Source organism: Rhododendron vialii, chromosome 6a (genome assembly GCF_030253575.1).
Source record: "Rhododendron vialii isolate Sample 1 chromosome 6a, ASM3025357v1".
NCBI classification, from domain to species: domain Eukaryota; kingdom Viridiplantae; phylum Streptophyta; class Magnoliopsida; order Ericales; family Ericaceae; genus Rhododendron; species Rhododendron vialii.
In genome coordinates this window covers 28,347,411-28,353,391 of record NC_080562.1, presented here as the reverse complement: position 1 = coordinate 28,353,391, position 5,981 = coordinate 28,347,411, and the positions used below count along the sequence as shown (strand labels likewise).

The following is a 5,981-nucleotide window of genomic DNA, read 5'->3' as shown; positions in this document are numbered from 1 at the left end:
AGAGATGGAAGTACAAATATATAAAGAGATTAGCAACCCTAATTTGGCTATACATATTTTATGGCTATAATCTTAATGGTAATTTGTTTACTGGTTCCATTCCTAGAACAATATCCAACACCACGAAATTATATAGTTTTACCTTGGCGGAAAACAGATTTGTAGGCAAAGTCCCTTCTTTGGAAAAGCTGCATGATCTTGAGAAAATAGTGTTTCAATGTAATCTTCAAGGAACAGGGGAAGTGGACTGTCACGCCCTCGATTTTCAACATAAATAACAATACCATTTTTAAATACAAACCCTCGCAATAGTACATACGATAGCCCCCAAATACATTACAGTTTCCGAATCCACAGGTTTGTCCAACCGATACAGTATTCCAAAAATAAAGAAAACAATACAATGCAATTTGTTTTATGAAGATATGCAAGTACTTCCAAAATAAAATATATATATATAACTTTAGCTTGTGATGTCTGCATGCACTTCACACCCTCCAAGACTGTGTCCCTGTAGTGTACCTGAAAATGGTAAGGTGAGCTACACTAGCCCAGCAGGAAAATCTATACACAAGCTATATGAAAATGCGATGAATCATGCACCTAGAGTGAGTGAATACGATGAGATCTACAAAGAAACATGGGTCTTCCACCACGAATGAGCATACTACAACCAGGGAATCATGATTTCATAAAGATAACCCTAATAGCTCACACGTCAAACTAGAACCAAAACTCGACTCGAATTATTCCAATTAAACCACAACTTGTCATCAATCGTCATTTGTCCATCGCTACGCAATTACTCGATTCTGCCTCGATCTATACGAATATGTGATGATCATGCACCAACAGTGGTACGTGAGCAACATTATATACATATGACGAACCCCAAGATGCTAATGACAATGAGTATATCTATCAGCAGAACAATACGAACATATCATTGGATTTCCTTTTTGAACATAATTGATTTGTGTTTTATTTCTCAAGTATTAGCCACTCCATGCAACAAGAACTAGTTTCCTTGATTTGTACCGAACAAGAGGTTCAATGAGGAAGGATAGTAATCCAAGATACAGTTCAAAGTCGAATGACAAGCCAAACATTAGATTAACAACTTTATCTCTCTTTTCATTTCTCAAATAACACAAGTCATAAGTCTAGCTTAACCAATCAACAATGCGTGATATGTGATGCAAAGCAATGCACCGGGCAATGTTGGGCCCCGTAACCCTCGCCAAAGTCCCACCAAGAAGGTGAACCGGGCTCCGTCCATATTGACGTGAATTCCGGGCCGTGTTGGGTCCCGTAACCCTCGCCAAGGTCCCACCAAGAAGGTGAACCGGGCTCCGTCCATATTGACGTGAATTCCGGGCGGTGTTGGGTCCCGTAACCCTCGCCAAGGTCCCACCAAGAAGGTGAACCGGGCTCCGTCCATATTGACGTGTATTCCGGGCGGTGTTGGGCCCCATAACCCTCGCCAAGGTCCCACCAAGAAGGTGAACCGAGCTCCGTCCATATTGACGTGTATTCCGGGCGGTGTTGGACCCCGTAACCCTCGCCAAGGTCCCACCAAGAAGTTGAACCCGGCTCCGTCCATATTAACGTGAATTCCGGGCGGTGTTGGGCCCCGTAACCCTCATCGACATCCCACAAAGTGGATGCGACTCCACATTCCGGGCAGTGTTAGGCCCCGTAACCTTCGTCGACATCCGAAGTTGGATACGACTCCATCCATTGTCCATATGCTATGACATGCCACACCACGATAAATACAAAGTTCGATATCAGCCATAACACTCGAATCATAGGTCCATAAATGTAGAGACCCGTATTATTTTTTTTAGGCTATATTTTTGTTTTTTTGTTTTTGTTTTTTTGTTAATGTATAGCCCGTCAAGATAGACAGTGCGGATATTCGGTGTGACGTGTTCGTGGGAGGATATAAGGGTAATTGTGTGAAGGGTGCACGTGTGAGTGTGGTGCGAGTAGCGGGGGATTGCTCTCCACTTCTACAATTTCCTCAGGAGACTACTTTCTCGCATTTCTCTTTTCTCACTCTCTCGGCACTCTCTCTCCTCCGAAAAACTTCCTCCTCTCTTCTCTCTTCGATTTCATCTACCTAGGGGGTGATTCCGGACAAGGCCCGAGAATTAAAGTTGCTATACGGCGCATGGGCTTTCCGAATATCCAAGAAAAATCATGATCGGACCGCGTGGGAGCTTGGTTGACTTGGTCAAAGGTTCGGATTTTGCTCAAAACCCATGAGGTAGGGATCTCTTACTCTTGTTATGCGTTTATACGGTGTTTATGTACCTAGATCGTGCTTTGTTTCGTTGTTTGAGGTTGTTTGTTCCATTTCCGAAATTCTGCAGAAACAGGGTCTTTGTTTTTGGGGTTTTACGCCTTCTTAAACTCATGATTGAATTTTGGTTCCTTCGTATGAAATAGAGTAGACTTAGAGCCCGTTCTAATGACGCTGGAATCATACGAAACCGTTGAGAATTGAATTGATGGCGATTTTTAGAAAACTGGTCTGCAATCTGTCTCGTGTTCTGGATGTCAGCCCACTTCGAATGGCCATAACTTCCTCGTCCGATGTCCGTTTCATGCAAACTTTATATCGATTCGAAGGTCTTGAAGTCAGCTTTCATTTGCCACTAGAATTGTCTTAAAACTCTTAGTACACAGAAAGTTATGTTCGTTTGAGTGGAGGTGTGTCAATCTGTCATGCTGCGCGACAGATTCGTGTAACCTGGGAAAACCCCTGTTTAACCACCCTTTGAGGGCAGATTTGACAAGGGTTCCTTTGTGACTTTTAAGCTTCGTTCAATCGCGCAACTATTGGGACTGGAATCACTCAAAAATATTAAGAACTCGATTTATAGTAATTTTTAGAAGATTGAACGAAAATCTGGGCAGGGTATCGGGCTGCGTTTTCTTTTTATTGTTTGTTATGGTTAAATGATGCTATTGGTTATGGGTCCTTGTGGGTTTTAAAGATTAGTAAGTTGGTGATAATTTGGCGTTGGAATCATTGAAAAATATTGAGTATGCAATTTTTAATGATGTTGTATAATCGTTTTAACTCGATAATGGGTGTGAGATTGATTATGGATGGATTGTGCATAATGAAGGATGTTTATGGACCTATGATTCGAGTGTTACGGCTACGTGTGACATCGAACTTTGTATGTATCATGGTGTGGCATGTCATAGCATATGGACAATGGATGGAGTCGTATCCAACTTCGGATGTCGACGAGGGTTACGGGGCCCAACACCGCCTGGAATTCACGTCAATATGGACGGAGCCGATTCACCTCATTGGTGGGACCTTGGCGAGGGTTACGGGGCCCAACACCGCCCGGAATTCACGTCAATATGGACGGAGCCCGGTTCACCTCATTGGTGGGACCTTGGCGAGGGTTACGGGGCCCAACACCGCCCGAAATTCACGTCAATATGGGCGGAGTCCGGTTCACCTTCTTGGTGGGACCTTGGCGAGGGTTACGGGGCCCAACACCGCCCGGAATTCACGTCAATATGAACGGAGCCCGGTTCACCTTCTTGGTGGGACCTTGGCGGGGGTTACGGGGCCCAACATTGCCCGGTGCATTGCTTTGCATCACATATCACGCATTGTTGATTGGTTGAGCTAGACTTATGACCTGTGTTGCTTGAGAAATGAAAAGAGAGATAAAGTTGTTAATCTAATGTTTGGCTTGTCGTTCGGCTTTGAACCGTATCTTGGATTACTATTCTTCCTCACTGAGCCTCTTGTTCGGTACAAATCAAGGAAACTAGTTCTTGTTGCATGGAGTGGCTAATACTTGAGAAATGAAAGATAAATCAATTATGTTAAAAAAAAAGGAAATCCAATGATATGTTTGTGTTGTTCTGCTGATAGATATACTCATTGTTATTAGCGTCTTGGAGTTCGTTGTACATATATAATGTTGCTCACCTACCACTGTTGGTGCATGATCATCACATATTCGTATGGATCGAGGCAAAATAGAGTAATTGCGTAGCGATGGACAAGTGACGGTTGAGGATAAGTTGTGGTCTAATTAGGATAATTCGAGTTGGTTTATGCTTCTAGTTTGACGTATGAGCTGTTAGGAATACCTTTATGAAATTATGATCCCCTGGTTGTAGTATGCTCGTTTGTGGTGGAAAACTCACGTTTTTTTGTGGTATCTCGTCTCATCACTCAGTCTAGGTGTATGATTCATCACATTTTCATATAGCTTGCGTATAGATTTTCCTACTGGGCTAGTGTAGCTCACCGTATCATTTTCAGGTACGATTCAAGGAAGTTGACATGGAGTATATGTTGTGCATTTGTGACCAAACCTTTAAAAAGGTATTCAAGAAGGATTTCATAGCACAAGATCTGAAAGAGCATTTTTTTTTGAAAAGATAGTATTTGTAAATTGTAATAATATTTCCCTAGGATATTGGTATTTTGATGATTTAGGGCCTTCAAGTTGGAATGTAATATTTGAATTTTATTTGAGAACAGTGAACAAAAATTTTTTTTGGGGGTATTATTTGTATTACAGCGAGGACTTTATTTATTAAAAGTGTTTGTTATTTATGTTGAAAATCGAGGGCGTGACAATAAACATCCTTCATTATGCACAATCCATCCATAATTAATCTCACACCCATTATCGAGTTAAAACGATTATACAACATCATTAAAATTTGCATACTCTATATTTTTCAATGATTCCAACGCCAAAATATCACCAACTTACCAATCTATAAAACCCATAAGGACCCATAACCAATAGCGTCATTTAACCATAACAAACGATGAAAAACGCAGTCCTGTACGCTGCCCAGACTTTCAGATTACAGGGCAATCTTCTAAAAATCATTATAAATCGAGTTCTTAATATTTTTGAACGATTCCAGTCCCAAAAGTTGCGCGAGTGAATGAAGCTTAAAAGGTATGAAAGAACCCTAGTCAAATCTGCACTCCAAGGATGGTCAAACAGGCATTTACCGAAGCGATACGAATCTGTCACGCATCATCGTGACAGATTGACACACCTCCACTCAAACAATCATAACTTTCAGTGAACTAAGAGTTTTAAGGTGATTCCAGTGGCAATACAAAGCTGACTTCAAGACCTCGAAATCGATATAAAATTTGCATGAAACGGACATCGGACGAGAAAGTTATGGCCGTTTGAAATTGGGCACAAACCCAGAAAACGAGACTGATTCGTGACCTGATTTCTAAAATCCACCATTAATTCAATTCTCAACGGTTTTAGGTGATTCCAGCGGCATTAGAACGGGCTCTACGTCTACTCTATTTCATACGAAGGAACCAAAATTCAAATCTAAGCTTAAGAAGGCATAAAACCCCAAAAACGCAAGGCCCTGTTCTGCTGATTTTCGGAAATGGAAAGAACAAGCGTAAACAACGAAGCAAGATACGATCTAGGTACATAAACACCGTATAAACGCATAACAAGAGTAAGAAATCCCTACCTCATGGGTTTTGAGCAAAACCCGACCCGTTGACCAAGTCAACCGAGATCCCACGCGGTCCGATCAAGATTTTTCTTGGATATTCGGAAAGCCCGTGCTCCGTATAACAATTTTAATTCTTGGACTTCGTCCGGAATCACGCTCTACGGTGTTGAGATCGAAGAGAGAAGGGAGGAGAGAGTTTCGGAGGAGAGGAGAGAGTTTGGCCGAGTGAGAAAAAGAGAAATGGGAGAAAGTAGTCTCCTGGGGAAATTATTGGCATGGGGAGTAATCCCATGCTCCCACCCCACACACACACACACATGCACCTCTCGCACAATTACCCTTATATCCTTCCACGAACACGTCACACCGAATATTCGAACCGTCTATATCAATGGGCCGTACATTAACAAAGGAGAAAAAAAAAATACAGCCTAAAATAAAATAAAATAAAATAAATCACGGGTCTCTACATGGACGACTTG

General features: G+C 41.8%; 2 long non-coding RNA genes across 2 annotated transcripts; one reads left to right on the top strand and one right to left on the bottom strand.

The window, feature by feature from the left end:
• Nucleotides 1-262: 262 nt before the first annotated feature.
• LOC131330107 (uncharacterized) lies at nucleotides 263-5,741 on the bottom strand. The gene is made up of 2 exons (XR_009200958.1): nucleotides 5,515-5,741; nucleotides 263-522 (listed from the first exon to the last, which is right to left on the bottom strand). It is a non-coding gene; the product is annotated as an uncharacterized LOC131330107 (long non-coding RNA).
• Nucleotides 2,047-4,615, top strand: LOC131330114 (uncharacterized). The gene is made up of 2 exons (XR_009200969.1): nucleotides 2,047-2,272; nucleotides 4,310-4,615. It is a non-coding gene; the product is annotated as an uncharacterized LOC131330114 (long non-coding RNA).
• Nucleotides 5,742-5,981: the final 240 nt, after the last annotated feature.